At 41.8% G+C, this 24,218-nt stretch overlaps 1 long non-coding RNA gene across 1 annotated transcript; it reads right to left on the bottom strand.

The window, feature by feature from the left end:
- Positions 1-1,437: 1,437 nt before the first annotated feature.
- Positions 1,438-24,203, bottom strand: LOC103661223. The gene is made up of 3 exons (XR_005831718.1): positions 23,849-24,203; positions 22,597-23,029; positions 1,438-2,816 (listed from the first exon to the last, which is right to left on the bottom strand). It is a non-coding gene; the product is annotated as an uncharacterized LOC103661223 (long non-coding RNA).
- Between the last annotated feature and the right edge of the window lie 15 nt (positions 24,204-24,218).

Genomic DNA, 24,218 nt, shown 5'->3' with positions numbered 1-24,218 from the left:
AACTCTATCAGAAGTAGAGTTCCTTCCTCCTTAGTTCTAACTTAGTTCCCACTAGCTCCAGCATAAGTTGCAGGATTGATTGTGCACTAACCTGGTTCAGGCGACCCATTCCTGAGCTGGTTGTGCCAACCAAGGGGATGGAATGTGCAAACGGGCCAGGTCTGGTTGCAGGGAACCGGTATCTACTCTCCCCAAACCGTGTTGTCTGAGATTAGGGGACGGCTGTTTCCCCCAAAGGAAAAGGGGAATGCTATTGTCAGAAGAGGGGATGGATGTTGGGCAGACCAAACATCAGCAGTATTCCACCATCTTTGAGGGAGTCATGGTCTAATGGGGGAGACCCATGCAAATATATCCTGTAACTACACTATGCTCTAGGAATAAAGGAGAGGAGTCCTTTACCACTGTGCAAGGGCAGGGGCTCTGGGAAGGCTCTGGTGAGAACATGATTCTGATGCTGAGACTAAAGAAGGAATGGGAATCCTCCAGGCGACATCGAGGAACTGACTTGGGCCAAAGCACAGCGTCCTGAAATCAGTGGCGATTACAGACAACTGCATGAAACATAGACTTGTCACAATGATTCTTTAAAATCACGTTCGAAATACCAAAACCATTGGCCTTGCCTTGAGAAGGCTTTTGCTGGTGGATGAGACCATTGCCAACCTCCCTCCACTGGTTTACGGATGTGGGGCCTTCCATGCTAAAACCGGGACAATTTGGTTCCCCTATAGTTAAGTCCCCGCCTCGTGAGCACCTCTGAGTGTGCTCAGAGTTGGGGTTAGTGCCATGGGGGCATCTGTTATGTAAGGATGATCCCTCTGTTGAAACAAAACATGCCCACAAATGTTCACAGCAGCACTATTCACAAAAGCCAAAAGGTGGAAACCACCCAACTACCCATCATCTAATGAGTGGATAAACAATGTGTGGCATATCCATACAATGGAATTGTATTCAGCCGTAAATAGGAAGAAAGCACTGAGGCATGCTACAATGGGGATGAACTTGAAAACACAATGCAAAGGGAAAGAAGCCAGACACAAAAGGCCACAGCCTGTAGGATTCCATCGATAAGAAACCCCAGAATAGGCAAATCCATAGAGACAGAAAACAGATTGGTGGATGCAAGGGGGCTGAGGGAGGGGATTAATAGGTATGGGTTTTCTGTTTGGGGTCATGAAAGAGTTCTAGAGCTAGATAGAGGTAATGGGTGCACAACACCATGAACGTACTTAATGCCACTGAATTGAACACTTTAAAATGGTTAAAATAGTAAATTTTATGGCAAGTGTATTTTATACCACAATAAATAAGAAGAAGAAGAAGAATCATCATCCCTGCTTCCCAAAAGGTGTGTAAATCAGGTGATCTAAAAGGTAGCCGGCAAGGTCAAATTTGGCTTGCAGAAGAGTTTCACTTGGCTGCATGGAAAATTTTTTTTAAAAATTCTTTAATTTGTGGCTAACATTTCCAAAATGGGATCTTTTACATACAAAAATTCTGATGAGCAATTTATTTGGAAAAATCCAAAACCCTGGCCCCACTTGAGCTGCATCTGCCCCTGGAAGCATCAGGAGGAGGGTGGAAAGGCTACTCAACTTTGGGGCTGAGACCCTCGGCGCCCCTCCAGTCTCTGTTGCCCCAGCCTTCCCCTGGGACCCTCATCTGCTCCACCTGCTTGGTCCCCATGGGCACTAAAGTGCAGGATTTCCAATACTTGCACAGAACAATTAGAAGAGGGGCAGATACTAAAATATGGAAATCAGGCAATCGATATGGTGATTTCCATTTTCATTCCTCCAGAAATGAGATGTCAGTGGATTCTATTTCCCCAAAAGTGTTACACGACTTTCAAAAGGGTAAGGAAATTTCCCCTTCAAGCAATGATTCGGAACCTTAGCTGCACATGGGAATCACCTGGGAAACTTTTTTTTTTTTAAGTGTTGGTGCCTAGGTCCTACCCCCCAGAGATTCTGATTTATTTGGTCTGGGGTGTGACCCAGGCATCGGGATTTTTAAAAGCTCCCTGGGGTAATTCTGATGTGGAGCCCAAGTTGACAACTACCGCTTTACATCTTCCTTTTAGAGAATTGCCCCTCTTCTGGCCTCAGGTGTCACAGAGCTACTACACACATGTTGAGAATCTTTACAGTTTTTACTTTAAATATCTTTTGTTGTTCTCGATAGCTACCCCTACAACCATATGCTACCTTCAGCTGCTCAGCAGTTATCTTGACAAAGACAAAAAAAATAGGAATAAATAATCTATTTTTTTTTTAGGGGACTCTGTGGCTTCATTTTCAAAAACAGCATCGAAAGCACCTCATAAAAACCTGAAAGTTAACCCTGCCTTTGTTTAATTGGCGTGAAGGGCTCTAGCCTATATATAGTGTGCTATAGACTGAGGCAGCAATCTGGTAAAGAACACATGCTCTTTACCCAGGCTGGAGTCTTAATGGTTTGTCATGTGAACGCGTGTGCATTGTTCAAAGTGATCACCCCTTTCCAGAGTGCAACCGGGATGCAATTGCTGACATCCTGGCCCTGCATTTTCCATGTGCTCCTGCTTGTGAGCTCCATCACCAAGCTCTCCCAACGGGACAAAAAAGCAGCCGCTGGCAGGAGAAACAAAACCTGTTCCCTAGTCTGGACATACTCAAAGCGTGCTACCTACCCTGGCCTGCACCGTTCCTGCAGTCTGCTGCGCCCAGGTCGGAGAGGAAGCCCACAGCTGCCCTTCCAGCTCGCACCCACCACAGCTGTCTGCATCTCGTGGCACAGTGTTGGCTCGGCTTCCAGCACCCATCTGTGACCTGGGGGCCAGGGAGGGGAAGGAAAAGAAAAAGAAAAAAGAAAAGCGTGTGGTAAATGACTGAAATTGCCCACGTTGTCCTGGACGAGCCTCAAACCCTCCACAATTTGATTGCCTTCTAGAAGGTACAGACCGTGAGTTTATTTAGCCTAGTTTGGTATTTGGCTCTGAACACTGGAACCGATGGTCCTTTAGAAGTCTCCTCTGTGATTTTTAGACTTTCCTTTTCTTTGAAGAAACGGGGAAAAAATGAGAAATGCTGAGTGGGACAGATCACAGGTTTTCCCCTGTCTTGGGCTTCTGTGCACAGAATCAGATAATCAGTACTGGTTTAGTCCACCTGGTAAATTAAGAACGCTTCTTATTTTCATCATAGAAAGTACAAATGTTGGCTTTTCGTTTTGAAAGACAAGGCCTAGTCCACGGTTTCAACTGAGCTGTAAGGTTAGTTGTCCTCAGACCAGGGATGTTGACTTAGTCTGTATTCATGTATTCATTTAATTCAATGATCAATTGGTTTCTGATCAAAAGCAAAGAGTCTGATTTCCTGATAGGATAACAGAATTGGAGGGGGTGATAGACCTTCATCATCACACATAGAGGCAGGTGCAGGGGAGGGAGCTGACCACTGTGGGCAAGAATGTTGGCTCTGAGCATGATCTGATGGTCAGGTTCAAATCCCAGCTCTGTCACCTCCCGGCCCTGTGACCTTAGGCTAGTGATTTCACCTCTCTGTGTCCAGGTTTCCCCACCTGTAAAATGAAGGTAATAATAGTTTCTGCTTCCTTGGACTGTGCTGAGGGTGAAATGACTCAACGTGTGTGGAGTGCCTAGAACACCGCCTGAAACCCAACCCACTGTAGTCACAAAAAGGCAGAAGCACGGCTATGTGTCGTGCCAGACTTACAGGCACGCAGCATTCTTCCCCATCTATTTCCAAAAAACCGATAGTGTGGGGCGCCTGGGTAGCTCAGTGGTTTAAGCGGGGGGTCTCTTGGTTCCTGCTCAGGTCATGATCTCAGGGTCCTGGGATTGAGCCCCACACGGGGCTCTGCACTCAGTAGGGAGTCTGCTTCAGGACTCTCTCTCTCCTCCTCTGCCCCCCTAAAATAAACAAATAAATCTTTTTTTCAAAAAAATCGATATTGGTTTAAAATGGAAAGATCCAGTTCAGAATTTCTTAAAGTGTCATGTGCTGACGAGTTCACGTCAGGACCACTTGGGTTGCTTAATCAAAATTGCAAAGCCCAGGTCCCGTCTCAGACCTACTGAGGCTCTCTGGGGTTCAAGGCCTGGGCATCTGAATTCTTAACAAGCATCTCATGTAATATAATGTACCCTTGAGTCAGGAAAGTATGATTAGAATTAACAAAGAGTGATACCCGTGGAGCCCAGAGCCTGCTGGGAATCCAGGAAAGCAGTGTCTCTCAAACGTCATTCGTTACTTTTATTCACAATTTTGTCCAGTTATTTGACAATTAGTAACAGCGTATGCTTCCAATTTTCTGTTACGTGACTCCCTATTTTTACAAAAGCAAATTCATTTTAAAAGGGAAATTTATTTCATTTAGTGCAAATGAAAAACAGACATCTTGCCATAACTAGATGATAACTGTAAGAGTAAATATTTTTTTAAAATAATGTTATTAAATTTTACCTAGACACCGTTACCTGCTGAAACTCTGAATCTGCCATAGCATTTCTTTTTTTTTTTTTTTTGCCATAGCATTTCTTAAATAGAAAAAACTCAGCAAGCACCAGAGAGGTGTTCCAGACTTGGTAGCACCGACTGAGACTTTCTCCTTGATGACATGATTGAGAGGGACTCAAAGGAGAGTAACTTCCTCGCTAGGTGATTCAGTGCCATTGAACATTGTGTTTAAGCACCACCTAAAGTCATTTCCTAGTGAGTCACAGCACACTTGGTGCAGGGCTGCCATAAAGCCTTCACCTGAAGTCTACTGACTCTGGATTTGCAAGAATAGGAACAAAAACAAAAACAAAAACAATGGCTTGGGCTACTCAAGACACCAGTAAGCACGGTACTGCAGTCCATGAGTCTCCAGGACCTCCCTCAGATGTCCCTCTCAAAGGGGGAGGGTGTCACAGATCTCGATTAGGATACAACTACCCACTCCCGGTGGTTTGTGACCTTGGGCAAGTCTCCAGAAACCTTCTGTTCTACAACATACAATGACATACTTGTTCAAGCCAAGATGAAATCAAATGATGTTTGAAAAGCCTTAGCACAGAAGATGATGTTCAATAAATGGTAGCTTTTAAAAATTACCAAGACTTCATATTTTTAACCATTTTTGATAGAACTCTTTGTAGAATCCTATTCTATTTCCTAAATACAGTGAAACTTGATGACTCAAGACTATCATTTTGAATGTCTCTGTAGCCAGTTTATTGTCTTTGCACGCATTTCTCACACCTTCCCATCTTCACCTTGTTTGGCCATTCCACATATGCAGCGGGCTGATAACCAAGCCAAACATCCACCAATAGAGAACTGATTAAAACAGCAAAATTACATGGGTAGCCAATAAAAATGCAAAAAGATACTCTAATAGTAATCAGAAAAATACAGAGGCGCCTGGGCGGCTCAGTCAGTTAAGCAGCTGCCTTCAGCTCAGGTCATGATCTCAGGTCCTGGGATCAAGCCCTGCATAGGGCTCCCTGCTCAGCAGGAAGTCTGCTTCTCCCTCTCCCTCTGCCAAACTCCCCACCACCACTCATGCTCACTCATGCTCTCTCTCTCTCAAATACATGGGTAAATTTTTTTAAAAAAGAAAAATACAAATTCACACAATGAGGTATTTTTGGTCTGTCAGCATTGCAAATATTAAAGAGTGCAAGATTATCTAAGATTGGTGAGAATATAGCAGATAAGCACTTTCATACCCTAAGAGTGGTAGTGTAAATGGTAGTACAACTCTTCTGGGGGGCATATACCCTTTGACCTAGCAATTCAATTTCTAAAAATCTATGCAACAGAGGCACCTGGGTGGCTCAGTCATTAAGCATCTGCCTTCGGCTCAGGTCATGATCCCAGGGTCCTGGGATTGAGCCCCGCATTGGGCTCCCTGCTCAGCGGGGAGTCTGCCTCTCCTCCTCCTTCCCGCTTGTGCTCCCTCTCACTATCTGTCTCTCTCAAATAAATAAATAAAGTATTTTTTACAAAAATCTATGCAACAGAATCTCTTCTTCATGGGCACAGGATTGTATGTGCGAACTCCCAAGTATTAGTGAGGATGTGGAGAAGTGAGAACCCTTGTGCATCATTGCAGAAAACAGTATGGTGGCTCCTCAAAAAATTAAAGGTAGAATTACTGTATGATCCAACAATCCCACTCTCGGTTATATACCCAAAAGAACTGAAAGCAAGGACTTCAACAGATCTCTGCACCTGCATGCTCATAGTAACATTATTCATAACAGCCAAGAGGGGAAACAACCCAAGTGTTCATTGACGGATGAATAACAAAATGTGGTCTATACGTGCAATGGAGTATGATTCGGTCATGAAAAAGAATGACGTACCGAGAGATGGATGACCCTTGAAAACCTGACGCTAAGTTTACTGAACTCAGTCAGACACGAAAGGACAAATACCACTTCCATGAGATACCCAGCATAGTCAAATTTATAGAGCCAGAAAGTAGAATTGTGGTTGCCCAGAGCTGGGGGAGGGGGCAATAGGGAGTTTGTGTTTAATGGGGACAGAGTTCAAACTAGGAAGATGAAAAGTTTGGGAGACGGATGGTGCTGACGGCTGCACAACAATGTGAATGTGCTTAATTCCACAGAATGAAACGTGGTTAAAATGGTAAATCTTATGTTAAGTATATTTTACCACTATTTTATTTTATTTTATTTTATTTTATTTTATTTTATTTTATTTTATTTTATTTTATTTTATTTTATTTTATTTTATTTTATTTTATTTTATTTTATTTTATTTTATTTTATTTTATTTTATTTTATTTTATTTTATTTTATTTTATTTTATTTTATTTTATTTTATTTTATTTTATTTTATTTTATTTTATTTTATTTTATTTTATTTTATTTTATTTTATTTTATTTTATTTTATTTTATTTTATTTTATTTTATTTTATTTTATTTTATTTTATTTTATTTTATTTTATTTTATTTTATTTTATTTTATTTTATTTTATTTTATTTTATTTTATTTTATTTTATTTTATTTTATTTTATTTTATGTATTTATTTGTAAAGTAATTTCCATGCCCAATGTGGGGCTCAAACTCATGAACCCTGAAATCAGGAGTCACATGCTCTACAAACTGAGTCAGTCAGGCACCCCTACCACAATTTTTAAAAAAAAGAATGCAGAGCTAAGCCAAAAAGTGTCACTTTTAAACAGAACTTTGAGCCCTGGCAACTTTTTTCTTCTTATTTCATGTTCAAAACTATGTGTAATAGGGGGACATAGAATATCACCAATCTGGTCTCAAAATAAGCAGAATGTTACTGAGCTTGTCTTTTTTTTTTTCCTCATCGTTTCTCCTATTCACCTTTATTCCCATCAAAATACTACTGTTTGTTAATGTTTGTTAAATAATTAATAATGTTTGTTAAAGAATTAATAATTAAACAATTAGGCATTGTGGTAAGTCTGCTCTTCATGAAACTGACAGATTAAGAAGATTCAATAGGATAATATGTACAAAGTGCACAGTCCCTTAGTTGTTATTGTTGTTATTTTTATCTCACGTATTCTGAAATCATTCCTGTGACATAGGTATTATTGATAACCCCTCTGCATAGGCAAGAAAAAGCAAGGTTCAAGAAGTTACGCAATTTATCCAAGACCACACAACACATGGCAAAGTGAAAGCTAAAAAGCAGTTTGTTGGACTCCAAAGTCTATGTGCTTGACCACTATGCTGAGAACACTCTGTCAAGGCTTCAATTTCGTGAGAAGATTCTAACTATTCCTAAAAGTGCACCAAAGCAAATTTTAACTTTTTAATTCATGTTTTAAATTTCAAAATACCATTTACTTATTATAGTCAAATACAGTATAGATTACCATCTTCAAAGTATTTAATGATTTATTCTAAAGATTATAGTTGAAATGCACATAATTTAAAAGACCCCTTTATCCTACCCTTCCCCTATCTCACTGTCATGTCCTATTCCCCAGAGACAAACACCCTCGAACCTTATACTTTTTTCCCTGGTACTTATTACCGTCCTTCTAAATAAGAAACTTATACTACACTTTTTTTGTTGTTGTTCTTTTTAAATTTTATTTATTTTATTTTTTTATAATAATTTTTTATTATGTTATGTTAGTCACTATACTACACTTTCTTAATTTATCAATTTTAGAATGTCTATTGGCTCATTTCTCCCACACTAACACCACTCCTTACTTACCCTCCTCCTATCTCTCCAACATCATTACACAGCAATTTGGGAGTGGAAATGTTTATATTATGACCATACAAATTTTGTTTTCTACCAAATCAAGTTGCAGCACTATGACCATACTTCCCTTCTTGTAAAACCTTTGCTTTTTCCTAGAGTTAATAGTTGACTTGGTTTTAATAAGAACGATTACCCAACATTTGCAGCAACATGGACGGAACTGCAGGAGATTATGCTAAGTGAAATGAGTCAAGCAGAAAAAGACAATTATCATATTGTTTCACTCATTTGTGGAACATAAGAAATAGCAGGAAGATCGGTAGGAGAAGGAAGGGAAGAATGAAGGGGGGGTAAACAGAAGGGGGAATGAACCACAAGAGACTGTGGACTCTGGGAAACAAACCGAGGGTTTCAGAGGGGAGGGAGGTGGGGGATTGGGATAGGCCGGTGATGGGCATTAAGGAGGGCACGTATTGCATGGAGTGCTGGGTGTTATATGCAAACAATGAATCATGGAACACTACATCAAAAACTAATGATGTACTGTATGGTGACTAACATAACATAATAAAAAACAAAAAAATAATAATTGACTTGGTTTTAATTTCTCTGGTTTTCTAAGTATTGTTTCTAAGTAATTTTCAAGGGCTCCAATATCTCTGCTATAGGTCTATGAACAATGTTTTCTACATTCAAAGAGTCAGTTTCATGTTTTTCTGGGGATTTCATCCAAGAGTCTGTTTTCTTGCTTCAACCAGGGCAAGTTGTTCTCTAGGGCCTACTGCACAGCTGTCATTTTGAATCATCTCTTTGCCATTGTCCTCTGAATTTCCTTTGTCTATTGCCCATTTTGAATCTCCTCTTCCTTCAAGTCTTGTCTCGCCCTTTCTTATTTTACTCACATTTTGTTGGAGTACATTTCCAAAATCTTATTGAAAGAGGGTAAGTGGGAGCTATTTTTTTTAAGTTCCTGCATGACTGAAAATATCTTTGTTCTAATGTTACTCTCCAGTGATAGTTTGGCTGGGTATAGAATTCTAGATTGGGAAGTAGTGACTTGGGGCATCTGGGTAGCTCAGTCGTTAAGGGTCTGCCTCCAGCTCAGGTCATGATCCCAGGGTCCTGGGATCGAGCCCCGCATCAGGCTCCCTGCTCAGTGGGAAGCCTGCTTCTCCTTCTCCCACTCCCCCTGCTTGTGTTCCCTTTTGCGCTCTCTCTCCGTCAAATAAATAAATAAAATCTTTAAAAGAAAAAAAAAGGAAAGCTGATGACTGCTTTCCCCTCAGGTGTGGCACATTAATATCTAATAGATGCATTTTTTTTATTCCTTAATGTTTTTTTAAAAGATTTTTTAAAGTAATCTCTACACCCAACATGGGGCTTGAATTTACAGCCCCAAAATCAAGAGTTGCATGCTCTACTGATGGAGCCAACCAAGAGCCTCAACATTTTTTGTCAGACTCTATGCCCAGTGTGGGGCTTGAACTCATGACTCCAAGATCAAGAGCTACCTGCTGTATGGACTGAGCCAGCCAGGTGCTCCACCTTAGTGTTGTTTTAGTGAGGTTTTTGGAAGAGGCAAAAACAAATGTAGAATATTTAGTCTTTCATGGTTAACTGGAAATCCCTCCAACAATCTTTTGTCTCCCAGTATTTGTCGAAATCTCTTATCCACTATTGTCTCTCTTCCCATTCTCTTCATCCTTGTGAGTTAGTACATTCTCATCCCTTTATAGTCTTTCAGCCAGATTTTGGGAGGAAGAGAAAATAAAGGTGTCTCCCAATATGTTGGTTTTAATTGGAAATTCCACAATGGTTTATTAAATAAAACTCAAATGTCTTGAATCATATCATAAAATATCCATGCATATGAACAGAGGTGAGCTCTCCAAAGGATGAATTTTGTACCCTCTTTTCTCTTTGTCTGAAGAGAGAAGACCACCTTTATACTCTCCTGTGAGGTCTATACTCCTCAGCTTAACTTGGCTCACACCTAAACAAGGCAAATTGCTTTCTGCACACATAAAATTACAAAGGCAATTAGACTTGGCTTTCCTATTGATAAACAAAGTTAAAAAAAACATTATAAACAAAATAACAGTATAAACAAAGCTTTAAAAAAATTTTAAAAAATAAGCAGAATATGTGATCCCCAGGTCTGAATAAGATTTTTACTTTTATTTCTATTTTATTTTATTTTTAAGAAAGGGACAGAAGAGTACTTGAAATGCATTGGTGAAAGGATTATGGATAAAATACTAGTATTCTCTATTTTTATTTATTTATTTATCTATTTATTTTTAAGATTTATTTATTTGAGAGAGGGAGAGAGGGTGTGAGGGGTGGGTGAGAGGCAGAGGGAGAAAATCTTCAAGCAGACTCCCTGCGAGCATAGAGTCTGACATGGGGCCTGAACCCACAACCCATGAGATCACAACCTGAGCCAAAACTTAGAGTCCAGATGCTTAACCATGTGAGCCACCCAGGTGCCCCTAGTATTCTCTATTTTTAAAGAAATTTAAAAGTTTTTAAAAACCCAGACAGTTAAATAGTGGTTTATAATCTCAAAGGCACTGTCCTTCACTCACAGATGGGTTTGTGCTACAGGTTGATTTTTCTGGAAGAAGAATACTGAAACAGAGTTTGCAGTACAAGAGTTAGCACTCAACGTCTGTGAAAAGAAGCAAGAGGAAGCATGTGAGATAATAGAAAATATCCATGCTAGTCTCTCCCCCAGCTCCTGACATGGGGCTCCTGAAACCCTTGTGATTTCTTAACCAAGGAAATTTCCTAAAAATCCTGATTTCCTAAAAAAGATAAGAGCTCTTGGAACATTTTTTGATCTAAAGAGGTGACTCTGTCTGCTCTCCTAGATGGGCTCTTGGAAGGGAGCTGGTCACTAGAAAGACCAAGCCAGGATTAGAAGCTTGGAATTTTCTGTCCCACCCCCTATTCTCTAGAGAGTGCAGAGGGGCTGGAAATGAAGTGAATAATGATCATGCTGCATGAGGAAGCTTCCATAAAATCCCAACCCTCTGGGGTTTGGAGAGCCTCCGGGCTGGAGAACACGTCCACATAGTGGGGGAGTGGCATGCCCCAACTCCTCAAGGACAGAAGCTCCTGCACTCAGGACACTCCCAGACCTTACCCTGTGTCTCTCATCTGGCTTGTTCATCTGTATCCTTTATCATGTCCTTTCATAAGCTGATAAATGTAAGTAACTGTTTTCCTGAGTTCTGTGAGACGCTCTGGCCAATTAACTGAACCTGAAGAGGGGGTTGTGGGAACCTGATTTATAGCCAATCAGTCAGAAGTACAGATGATGAGCTGGACTTGCAACAAGCATCTGAAGTGGGGAGTTGAGTGGACGGTCTCGTGGGCCTGAGCTTGGAACTTGTGGCATCTGTTGCTATCTGCAGACAGACAGTGTCAGAACTGAGTTGAATTGTAGGACACCCGCCTGGTGTTGCAGAATTGCTTGGTGCAGGGAAAACCCCCCAGGGAAAACACGTATCTGGTGTCAGAAGTGTTGTGAGTGTGGTAGTCCTGTGAGAGTAAAGGAGAAACACAGGAGGGAGAACTGGTTTTTTCCTAAACAAAGCAGAATTGGGCAGAGAGAAAAGCCTGGCTCTGATGCGCGCCCAACAAAGCCTCCGCCAAAAGCACAGAAGGCTCTGCAGCGATGATTGCCCATCGGAGTTGTTGGAGTTGGGCCGAAGTAACAGGTTCCTGCAGCCCCATCCCACGCCTGCCTCCCTCAGTCACTTGGTATGAACTACCCCAGAAAGGACATGACCTTGGATGAGCAGCTCTCCACAGCTGAGGCTTGAAGCCAAAGGAGCTGACAGCAGAGCCCATCTCTTGACTGTACTCCCAGCAACGGGAGAGCACGCCTTGCCTTGAATAGGGTCTGGGCGGCCCATCTCCTTGTCCGTCATTACAGTCTGAGTCTCCTACGGCTGCTGTAACAAATGAGCACTAACACTGTGGCTCAAAACAACACAAATTTATCATCCTACAATTCTGGAGGTCAGGAGTCCAAAGTCATCTCGTTGGGTTAAAGTCAAGGTGTTGGCTCTAGGGGAGAATCCACTGCTTTGCCCTTCCTATCTTCTAAAGACTCTTCACAATTCTTGGCTCATGACCCCCAGCCAGCAACACCTTACTCCAACCTCAGCTTCCACTGTCACACCTTTCGCTGACTCCCATACCTCCCTCTTTCACTTATAAGGACTCTTGGGATGACACAGGGCCCACCAGGATAATCTAGGATAATCCCTGCATCTCAAGATCCTTAACCTAATCCCATCTGCAAAGTCCCTTTTGCTATGTGATGTACCATAGGCACAGGTTCCAGGGATTAGGATGTGGACATCTTTGGGGACCGTTATTCTGCCTACCAAAGTTACCAAAGAGATATTCTAGAGTAGCTGGTAAGAGCAGCACCAACCAGATACACTATTTGATCCCTACATTTGTCTACAATAATATCTCATGTGAATCCAGAGCTTTGTCTGGCTCAAGTATTGTGCCAAATGCTCAACATGAATATCTCACTTATTTCTCTCAACAGTTCTGAGGTAGGCACTGTTATTATAATCTTTATTTTGCGGATGAGGAAGTGGAGGCCCAAAGAGGTTAAGCTATTTGCCTTTGGTCAAACCACTGGTAAATGGAAGAACACTGATTTAAACCCTGGTCTGCCTGTCTCCAAAGCTGGTACCCTTGACCATGTCTTTCTAACCCTCCTTTGCTTGTCGCTAAGGCTAGGTCTTTAAGCTGCTAAACACAACAACCTCCCCTCACCCTACATGCCAGCCCAGGGTGGCACACGACAAAGGCTCGATGAATATTTGTTGGATTGTACTCCCCAGAATGTCATCTCTTGCCAGTTTCCACACAACCATTAGGGGATTCCCAAATTCCCATATTCTTATTCTCACATCCAATAAACTTTTATTGGGCATTTATGTGCCAGGCACTGGAGAAATTCAAAGATGAATAAAACATGTGGCTCATTTCCAGGGAGCTCACTTTCCAGTGAGGGAGTCACGACTTTGACCTTGGAGTAATTTTTAATTTCCCTCCATTTCCACTCCTTTAGACAATCAGTGATGAATTCGAAAACCGCGGCATTGTTATTGCTTTGGACAATTATCTACAACAGAAATCTGAAGAACAAGAAGAGGAGGCTGGAAGTTCTTTGGGGCTTTTTTTTTTCAGATTAATATATATATTTACTGTGCACACACACGTATGTAGGGGTGATTTTAGGTTTTGTTTCCATTTTTTTTAAATGGAAGCGTGTTCTATATATTATTCTTACACTTGTCTTTCCACTTAGGAATGTACAGTAGGATGCATTTCCAAGCTTGCTTCCTCTTAAATGTTTCGTTCCCCTATTGATATTCATCAAAATAGCTTCAAGTGTTTTCCCCCAAAACTTGCAGGATAAGAACTTCCTCTTGTTGTGATTACAACAACTTTGAGGAGTGACAGGTCCACCTTTTACTAAACCATCTGGCGCCTCGTCCCCAGAATGGTCTTTCCAAAGCCTAAATTTGATGGTGTCTTCTCTCCAAGATTTCCCCAGCGCCTGCAGGATAAATCCAGATCTGCACCGGTTGGCCTAGCAGACAAGGATTTTCAGAATCTGGCCCCTAGAGCTAGTCAGCCTCCCATGGTGGCCCTACACATACATCCCAGGCCCCCCTGGCTTCCTTCACTCCGCCTTAGTGGTCTTCATGCAGGCTCTCAAATGCCCCAGCCTGTCTTGAATGCAGGCTGTCCAATATCCTCTCTTCTCTGCCTGGACAGCTTTCTCTACTTCCTCCATCAGGGTAAATTCTAATCGTTCTTCGAGTCTCTGCTGAAGCATCACTTCCTTAGGGCTTTCCTAGGCCCCTTTCAGCCTGCATCTTTCTTTCTTTCCTTCATCCTGGGTACATGCATCATGCTAGAAATTATTTTCATGTCTGTTTTGCCTGCAATTCTCTCTGCCCCACTGGGGGCGTCTGTCTTTTTCACCTGCTGAACGCCCCCCTCCCACGCCCCCACTCCAGGCACAGCACACTTGGTGGCACATTGCAGGTGTTGATAAATGTTTGCTAAACGAGCGATAATGAATGACTCATGGGGAAATTTTACTGCTTCTGGTTAATATACAATGCGTAGGTGCATTCTCATGTTGAATATTTGGTTCCACTGACAATGATAAAGAGAAAAATCGCTTACCAAGATGAAGACATCCCAGTTTCTTTTTCAAAAGTACTGTATTTTAAGAGTTGTTCTTGTGTTTATTAATTTATTTGTGGCTTTAATCATTGTGGACCAATTTATTGTAAATGGGTCTTTAATAAACCAGCTATCTGAAGCCTTTGGGATCTGATCTTGTTTGTTGCTTCTGTTGACTCTTGCTCATGGAGGATTGTTTCCTTGTGTGTTTTGTGATTTTGGACACAGAGATCTTTATTTGTGGGACTCCAGTACGTCTAGACTGAAGGTCTGACTTCTGGAGTTTGTTTAGCTCATTTCTTGGCTTGTGGGTTCCCCAAGAGTAAATTTGAACTCTGAACCTATATGAGTATAGTCTTATTGTGACAAATTCTAAGGGGGCATTTCTTTCCCACTCAGAGTGTGGAATAAAAGAAATAAGCTTCCTCTCTCTATGTTGGCTGGATGAATTTTTCTAGTCCCTCCACACTTTTCCCTAAGGGTGTAGCTCTTTGAGGGCCTTTGTGTGGAGACCACAGTTCCCTATCCCCAAAGTTTTGTACCCTGTCCTTGGGGATTTTTACAACTGAAACCCCTCCCCTGCTCCCTGCAGACAATCCTTACCAATTTGGTTTTCACCATCTGTTTTTCTGACTCTTAAAGATTATTCCTGTTTTCTGGTGGTGTTATATTTTATCCAGCATTATCTAGATAACCATTAATTGGGGGAAAGCTTTTACATTTTCTAGTCCAAAATAATGCCCCAAAATGGAAACCCAGTAGACCAGTTTATAGATCTTTCCCTCAGTCTGTGTGCATGAGTCTGGTTGGTGTTTTTTTAAGTCACTTTGTTCTCCTGTTATTTTCTGTATATTTACCACTTTTCTCCTATTCTCTCCTTACATTTACAACAGTTACATTACAGAACAAAATGCCTTATGCTAATAATGTCTCATGTATAAACTAGACTTTTCTTCCCTTAGTATTTGGCTCCTATTACTGGTTCTTTTTCACCTCCTTTCCTAACTATCCTTTTATGTAATTTTCTAGTGAACAGGCACCAAATATAGCTAGTATCTGATCCATATGTCACCTGCTAATTTAAATGTTCTTTTCTTAAAAAAAAATCTATCCCAATTTTGCAGATTAAAAAAAAAATCCTGAGGTCGACAAAACTGCTAGCAATGTTTCCATACATACCATTGTCAAAACGCCGGCAAATCTGGTAACATGAGGTGGCCAAGTTTTTAAAAATTCAGTACTAGTATTGCAAGTCATATTTATAATTTGAATAAAAATTCTAACTTGCTTAAAACATGTTTTAGGCCTAGATAAATTTCTTGTGGTCTTAGGTCTAGGAATACATGCACGCGTGTATTTCTGCTGATATACAAGTATATCAAGTGTACTTTTACAGACAGTGTTTGTAGCCTAGGAGTGCTTAGCAGAGGGTCTAGTTGGTAAGGCTGTTCCTCCTTACTCATAGCTTCCTTGGAATTTCTCATTTATATAACAACCAAGTAAAAATGAGATAGGTATTGAAGAAACTACTTTTGTCATTGTTATACTCAAGGTTACACATTAGCTGTCTTATAAATAAATCACTCTCCATGACAGAAATATTAGCAACTGAGATAGGCTATAAGCGCAGCCACAAAACTTTTTCAAAAGGACTTTTAAAAAATTCCCTTAGTGATGACAGCTTTGGTTAATGAATATTCTACTCGTCTTTTCCTTTCAACCTCCAGAATGTTTTAAGAGTTGGTAAATACCAATTTTAAGGAGTTAGAAAATTGTCACTGTGATGTTATCTATTGCTGCTACATAACAGACCACACCTAAATGTAATGGCTTAAAATAACAATCATTTTCTTTGCTCATGAATCTGTGGGCCGGGAACTAGGACAGGGCTCAAAGGGACAGCTTGTCTGTGTTTCACATGGTGTTAGCTAGGGTGGCTCCGTGTGGGGCTGGAGGACCCAAGATGGCCTCACTCATAGGGCTTCCGCTGCAATGGCTTGAACAACTGGGGACTGCATGGGACAGCTGGGCCTCTTTTCTAGTGGTGTCGGCTGGACTCCCTCATGTCTCTGGGGCCTTCTGGCTGTCACCTGAGTTCCTGGAGTCCCCTTCCCTTGGCCCCTTTCTCCTGGACTTCTTGACATGGCAGATGGTATTCCCTCTAGCTAAAGTGTAAATTTCCAGGCCTTGGCTTAGAAGTTCTGAAATAGCATACCACCACGTTCTCTTGGTCAAACCAAGTCAAAGACCAGCCTCCAAGGAGTGAGGAAATAGACTCCAGCGCTTGTGAGGAGGAACTGCCTGCACCCCCTAGGGATGGGAGGAATGGGCAGGAACCATCTTTGTAGACAATGGTCACTTTATTTACGCATTTATAAATAACTGGCACCCATTCTGTTTTTAAAGTTGATACAAATCAAAGGAGAAGTTTATCAACTATAGCTTAGTACCAGTATTGAGATAGTTTATAGTAGCTGGGACTAAAGATGTCAAGGTATTTTCCCAATGTAAATATACTTAGGGCAGGGTTTGAATGTCACTGTTCTTTTTCAGCACTTACAATATCAAGTGAGACAGTCTTGCTTGGTTAAAAACAGTAAAGCTTAAGCCAAAGTCACCTAGTCCTTAAGATCTGGGGGGAATCTTTAGTTCATTCCCTCTATGTGTGTCTTCTCTCTGGCGGTCACATTGGAGGAATACAGGGAGACATGAATAAATGATCTTGTTTTCTTGTTCCCATAACACCATATTGCAGGCTTGGACCAACGTTCTAATCCCACTAATTGTTTTTTAAAGAAATAACACAATTTTGATTTTGCAAATTTTATCACACCAAGTTCTCCACAATCGGGTACACCAAGATCTTACCATTGAAACCCTTCCTGGTGTTAAGCAGATGGATAATTTTGAAATATGTACGTATGGAATTAAGTTCCCTGACTATCCAAATACGCCAACCATTTCCATGGCATTTGGAATTATGCAGTGGAAAACGTTTCCAGTGATGCCTTTTTATGTGTTAATTTTGCAAAATTTATTCTCAATTATAATTTCAAATCACCTGAACAACAGAAGAAAATTAGAAGCTGTATCAAAACCAAGAACTTATTTGAATTTAGCATTAAGAAAACATTTTAAATTAATTAATTGGCACAAACTGAAGCTAACCCATATTTAACAAGCCAGTTCTGGTTGACATTTGCCAAAATATGACATACTGAATATGTTGTTTTTGTCCAATATCCCTTAAAAATTTAAGAAAAAAATTAAAGCAGAGGGTACAAAATAATTTACTCCCATGAAATTCAGGAAACTTTAATTAGATACCCCTTTAAGAAGGAAATTTGCTTTTGTTAAATTTTTTAAAATCTGTGCTTTGAATGACCTTTAAATTTTAAGACTTTTTCAAGACACAATTGTCCAATCTTCATATTAATGAACATGCCAGATATTTTAATTTCCTGCACATCTACCAAGTATCTTCAGTTTGGAATGAGATTGAATTCTAAGGTGCCTCCCTTTAAAAAAAAAATACACTTTCTCTTAAGTTGAAAGAATTTTTAAAAGTATATTTTGAACATCTATATCTCTGAAACACTTAAAATATCTTCGAGTTTAAAAATTCTCCATGTTGACTTGGGGCAGCCTTGGCTCTTCAATTTTCAATACTACTCTCTTGTTTTATTTTTTGGGATTGCATTTATTTGAAATAAATGCATTTTCTAATCACATTGCCATTGAACTTGGGCCAGATGGTTTGAAAGAGTGAGTTTAGGGGGATTGGAGGAACAGGACAAAATGTCTATAAATAGCAGTTCTTTGTGTAGCATCTACTGTATAATAAAGTGTTGTGTAACTCTGCCTTGCAACGTAAATAATGATAGTAATTTGCATTTTCTTATTACTATTCATCCTCGAATTGAATCTGCAGTCTTTTGCCAATATTAAGGTCTATTTCTCACTTCGCTACATCCCCCAGGGTCCCTGCTATGATGAGAGAGTGGAGAGAAACGGTCCCCTGGTTTTGCACAAAGATTGTACAACAGGTATACCCCCACTGCTTTCTGCCTTGCAATTCTGTTGCAGAGACCCAAAGGCAGTGTGGTCCACGGCTGCACCGGCACCGAACAGAGCCAGCATAATGGTACCACACATCGATCTCCTCCTTATTAACACCTTTTCCTCTTTTTCAATCAAGATGGCCCCAGAGATTCTAGCCCAGGGCAATTATGCTGGGCTCAAACAAGAGGGAATCAGGGAAGACTCCAGAAGACAAAATATTTTTAAAAGTTCGTCAGCCCAGAGGGCCTATTATTAGTGTGACAGAATAATGTGATAGAGAAATTAACTGGACTTGCTTTCTACTGAAGGCTCATCACAAAAACTAAGGGTTTTTGGGTTTTTTCTTTTCCCCAAACAATCAAGTCTCAGAGTCCTAGAGCACTGGGTTTGCCTGGCTCAGGGGAGCTTAGATGCCTAGGAACTTTGGGACTTGGAGCTGAATTATCAAAATGCTAGGCCCTTAGCAGGGAGGAGGTTGGGAGTGTTACGTGAGAGGCCAGTGGCCCTACTCCCTGAAGAATTCCACGCTAGAGATGCAGAACAGCGGTGAGGAGCAAGATGGTGGGAGAGAGATACATCATGTGGTATCTAGGGCTTCTCAGCTGAAATCTGCACACCAGCTGCTTGGAGACCTTGTTGAAATGCAATTCTGATTCAGGAGTCCTGGACTGGGTCCAGAGATTCTGCACTTCTAACAAGCTCCCAAGGAGTGTTGATACTATTGGTTCTGGAACCTCACTTTGAGTTAGTAAGCGGGTGAGGAGGAGAAGGTGGCAGAATTCCAAAGGAGGGGCACGGGGAAGTCTAAACCTCAAACTTGATGACAAAGAGCGTCTATTCCAACAGACTACAGGAACAACTGAAGACCTCCTCAAATGTTCTGGCCTGTTTCCCCACAACCTCTTAGCCTCCTTGAATGACCCCAGGGATGCGAAGGAAGGCAACTCCCACCAAATGAATTTCTAAACTCCCTTGGCTTGAGGAACAGAGAGTGGAGGACCTTGAGCCACACCGCATTTAATTTAGAAAAATTAAGAAATGTGAAATGTTTTGAGCCCCTGGAGCAAACTCATATGAACCACCCTTTTAATCTCAAACTTAGAGAACATCAGATTCAGGAATAGAAAAACAACCAGTCCTTAGTTATTCAATTAACACGCATTAGGGAATGATGAATGGATTTCCCTAAGCCCTGATGTGGGGCATTCTGGGGCTTCCCACAAGAGAAAGTCGAGGAACACAGCAAGTGCCCCAGAAGATCTGAGGCTTCACATTCCTTACCAGTCAATGGTTTTGCTGTGGTCACCAAAGAAGACGACCCTTCCTCTACACAAACTCTTCAAATTGCCCTTCGAGATTTTTTCCTCCTTCAAGTCCTTGCTCTTCATTTAAACATGATTTCACCAGTATAAACATGCTCAGGAGAAAGACCCAGTTTGATTTTCTTCTGCCAGCATCTTCCAAAGATAGCCTTGCATCCCATTCTCTCATAAGAACAAATCTTAAAAATAAACTAAGGCAGTAAGTGCTGTGTCCAAAGCCAAGTTTGTTCCAAAGCTGAGAGTAATAAAATCCAGGGCTCCCTTTCCCTAATTCAATTTTAAGAGCAAACGCCTTTCGTTGGTAATTTTGTTGGTAACCTCTGATCCTGCCATCCCTAGGACTTACTGTTTTAGTAAAGCATTTCCTCATCTGGTTCTGATTACATAAGACAAGTTTGTGCCTATGCTCATCAATGTCACGATTCACAGGGAGATACCAGCTGGATTTACCCTCATTCCTCCAGAATGTCTACAATCTAGGCAGAGGGTAAGAAGGAATGACTGTATCTTTTGCCCGATCATCTGTGCTTAAGAGAGAAAAAGTCACAAAATGATCCAACATTTGTTCCTGACCACCAGTTTTTTTTTAAAAATTAGTTGCCGATGTTTAACATACAGTAATTTCATGTAAAAATCTAAAATTCTGATTTCCCTTTAAAAGTCATACGTTCTGGCAACTTTTGGCTGCCATCCCTCATGGCTGAATACTGGCAAAGGGGACATTTGTGGTCCTTTGGTGGCCAGCATCGGAACCCCTCTCCTATCTATATTCAGGGATGTCCTCAATTCACAAGTCTTGGGGGGAGGCAGATGTCATTTCCTGCCATTCAAGCTCTATACCAGGGATCTGCCAATATGCAATGTCTCCCCAGACTTTTAATGGGGTGCTAGTTTCAGTTAGTATCCAGTGCAGGACAGAAGTGGTGAATTCTTCCTGACAGGAAAAATGGTGAAAGCGACATCCATTGCGCAGCAGAGGCAGTGGCCTCCGAAGGTTGGAAGCAGCTGCACTTTCCTTACTGGTTTTGTTCTGTGGCGTAATTTTGATCATGGTTTCGGTTCCTTGGCTTGTCTTTGTCCCATTTTCCAAGTCGGGGTCTCCAGCCTTCAGATTGATGCTGAACCAGCCAGTATTTCATTACTACATTTCTTCTCTGCTTAACTCTTCCACCTGCAAACTCCGCCCCCTAGCGGCAGGGCATAGTTTCCACCCAGCCCTCTTGCTTTATGTACTAACTCTCAGGATGCTTAGAGACGTGTGAGCTTGTAATTTGGGTCTTTATCTCTTTCTCTTCAAGGTGACAGAATTTTTCCGCTGGGAGAGAGGCTAAAGATCACCTGGTGCAAGGATCCACGAAGTTCGGAAGGAGAAAAGTTTCCTGGAGGTGCCGCTCTTCTTTTCCGCTTACATCTCATTGGGCAGAATTGGGTCCTAGTTGGACTTCGGCTGTCTATTGTCACCTGGGAAGCTTTTTAAAACTGCCCGGGCTTGGTCCCACTCCCAGAGGCCAAATTTAATTGGTCTGGCTGGACTTGAGGTATTGGAATTTTGTAAAATCTTCAGGTGCTCTTAATGTCATCCCTCTCTCCAGTCCAGCCCCCTACCCCTGCCCATTTCACAATGCCAATACTGAGGTCCAAAGACGTATTAACTAACTTGCCCAAAACACTGTGCCTTCAATTAATTCAATTAATAACAAAAACCGAAATACAACCCCCCCCACACACACACACATTACATGGACACCTCTGCTTTTCCAGAGTATGCATGTGAGTACCCATTCTCTTTCTTCGAAAGTGAAGTCATGGCAAGCTCAAGGACTGAGAAGCTGTAGGAGTATAGGGCAGCGGTTCTCAAACTTGAGTGCATCAGAATCCCCTGGAGGGCCTGTTACAGCACAGATGGCTGGGCCCACCCCCAGAGTTTCAGATTCAGTGGGTTTGGGGTGGGGAGAAGAATAATTAACATTTCTAACAAGTTCCCAGGGGATGCTGCTGCTGCTAGTCAAGGGACCACACTAGCTGAGAGTTTAAGAGTTTGGCCTATAGAATCACACTGTCCTGGTTAGATCCAGGTGTGCCCCTTACACCAAGTCAGAAAACCTACTTAACTTTTGGGCAACATGTCTCTGCAATGGGGCTAATAATAGTGGCTTAGGCTTACTGCAACAACCGAGTGAGTAAAATAAATGCAAAGCAGAGCACTTAGGACAGTGTCTGACCCATAGTAACTACCTAATGAGTATTAGCTATTATCATTCATGGAACAATTATTAACTGAGTGCTTCCTTTGAGCCATGCACTGTTCCAGGCACCAGGAATGCAGTGGTGAATAAATCAAAGCCTTGCCTCCCAATGAGCTTAAATCCCCTGGGGAAGCACACAACACATGACCTTGTAAATATATAATATAATGTCATACACAAGAATTCTGCATTCCAAGCAAACTGAACAGCAGGTGCTCACAGAGTTTTATGAGAACTTGGTCCAGTCTCGTTCACGTCTTCCAGCTCAAGGAGGTGATGGCATCATGTTTCTAATGCAAAGGCCCCTTAGCAAAATGGCTATATATATGTCATTTACATTATGTAGAGTTAAAAATATATTTTACATTGTATATGTATATTGATATATATTATTTATATTTTATATATTAGATCAATAACATTTATGTATAATTAATATAATTTTTGTATTTTTATATGTTTTATATTTTTATATTCATGTTTATATTTTATATATCCTAGGAGTTGGCTTACATGATTAAGGAGGCCAAGAAGTCCCACGATGTGCTGTCGGCAAGCTGGAGACCCAGGAGAGCCAGTGGTGTAATTCAGTCTGAATCCAAAGGCCTGAGAATCAAGAGCGCTGGTGTCTGAGGGCAAGAGAAGATGGAGATGGATATCCCTGCTCAAAAAGAGAGCAAATTCACCCTTCCTCTGCCTTTCCGTTCTATTCAGGCCCTCAGTGGATTGGATGATGCCCACCCGCACTGGTGAGGCCATCTTTACTCAGTCCACCGATTCAAATGCCAATCTCTTTCAGAAACACCCTCAGAGACATAGCCCCAAAATAATATGTTACCAGCTCTCTGGGTGTCCAGAGTCCAGTCACGTTGACACATGAAATCAACCCTCGCGGGCATAGTCACACCAGCCAATTCTTGAGTAGGTTTTGCTTGAGAGGAAACATCTGAAACAAGAACAGGGTGGGTGGAGAGTGTGCTAGAAGGGAAGGAGGGAGTAAGGCGGCAATGTGCCGGCTGCTTTACATGTGTTATTTGATCCTGGCAGGCACCTTTGGAGTAGAGATTATTGGACAAGGAGAGAAGTCAGCTGCCCAAAGCTAAGTGGCCAAGTGGCAGACTCAGGAACTGAACAACCAGAGTTAGAGATGGCCACTGTCATACCACAAGCCACACCTGACCCCCCTTCTTCTGGATCTCCAGGCAGGGGCTAGCGGGAAGCATAACAGCAGTCCTCTATTTGCCCCACCGTCCCTCCACTCTGTTCCTAGAGCAGGTGCCAGTGATGTAATAAGGTGCAAGGAGCAGCTGCTTCTGAATGAGAACACTTTTGACCCCGGGCCAGCCTCCTCTCTTCTCCCTATTGTCTTTCTCAGCATGTTAAAAAATAAAAATAAAAAGCTCGATTATGGATAAAGTATGTAATCTGTAATACATAGTACATACTCATTGGTGGGAAATACAGACCAGCAAAATAGAAGAAAATAAAAGTGGTCCGTGATCACCTCATCACAGAAAAAAAGCAGCACTACAGCTTCAATACTGGTTCTCCTATCCTCCGATCACAGGGACCCTGTCCTCTGTGCTTAGTAACTAGCCCTTTCCAGTTACACATATTAACCTTAACTGGGAGTTAATTTTTTGTTTTCACTCTGGGGTTGTTTCTGGAGGTTGCTTCTCCAGATTTTGTTGGGTGAGGGGCATGGATTGGGAGGTAGATTGGAGTCATGTGTGTTTGGAGTTGTTTATCAGTTCGAAGTACTCACCTCTCAGCTTATTTCGAGCCTTTTTTCCTAAGGCATCTATATTCAAAAACTGGCCCCGTCATTTGGGGTTGTTTTTCCTCAGGGGGTTTTCAGCGCTGGAGACTCTCTGTTTCTTTGAACTGTGTGTTTGAACTTTGGTGGTAGCTGGAATTGCCTTTGGCCGTGAGACTTTAGCTTGTAACGACGACTGGCGGATGCAGGGTGTGACCTGGCCTCTCTTGCTTTCCCCGTCCCCGGGCTCAGGAAGCCCCGCCACACCGGCGAAAGGACTGCGCGCGGCTGGAAGGGCGGACCGGGAGGGAGGCGGGCGGCCGGCGCCTCCCGCGAACCTGGTAACCGGCGCCTTGGCAACGGAGAGGAGGCGGGACCC

The sequence above is a fragment of the Ursus maritimus genome, unplaced genomic scaffold, assembly GCF_017311325.1.
Source record: "Ursus maritimus isolate PB19 unplaced genomic scaffold, ASM1731132v1 scaffold_33, whole genome shotgun sequence".
In the NCBI taxonomy this organism is placed as follows: Eukaryota; Metazoa; Chordata; class Mammalia; order Carnivora; family Ursidae; genus Ursus; species Ursus maritimus.
This window is presented reverse-complemented; position numbering and strand designations above follow the sequence as displayed.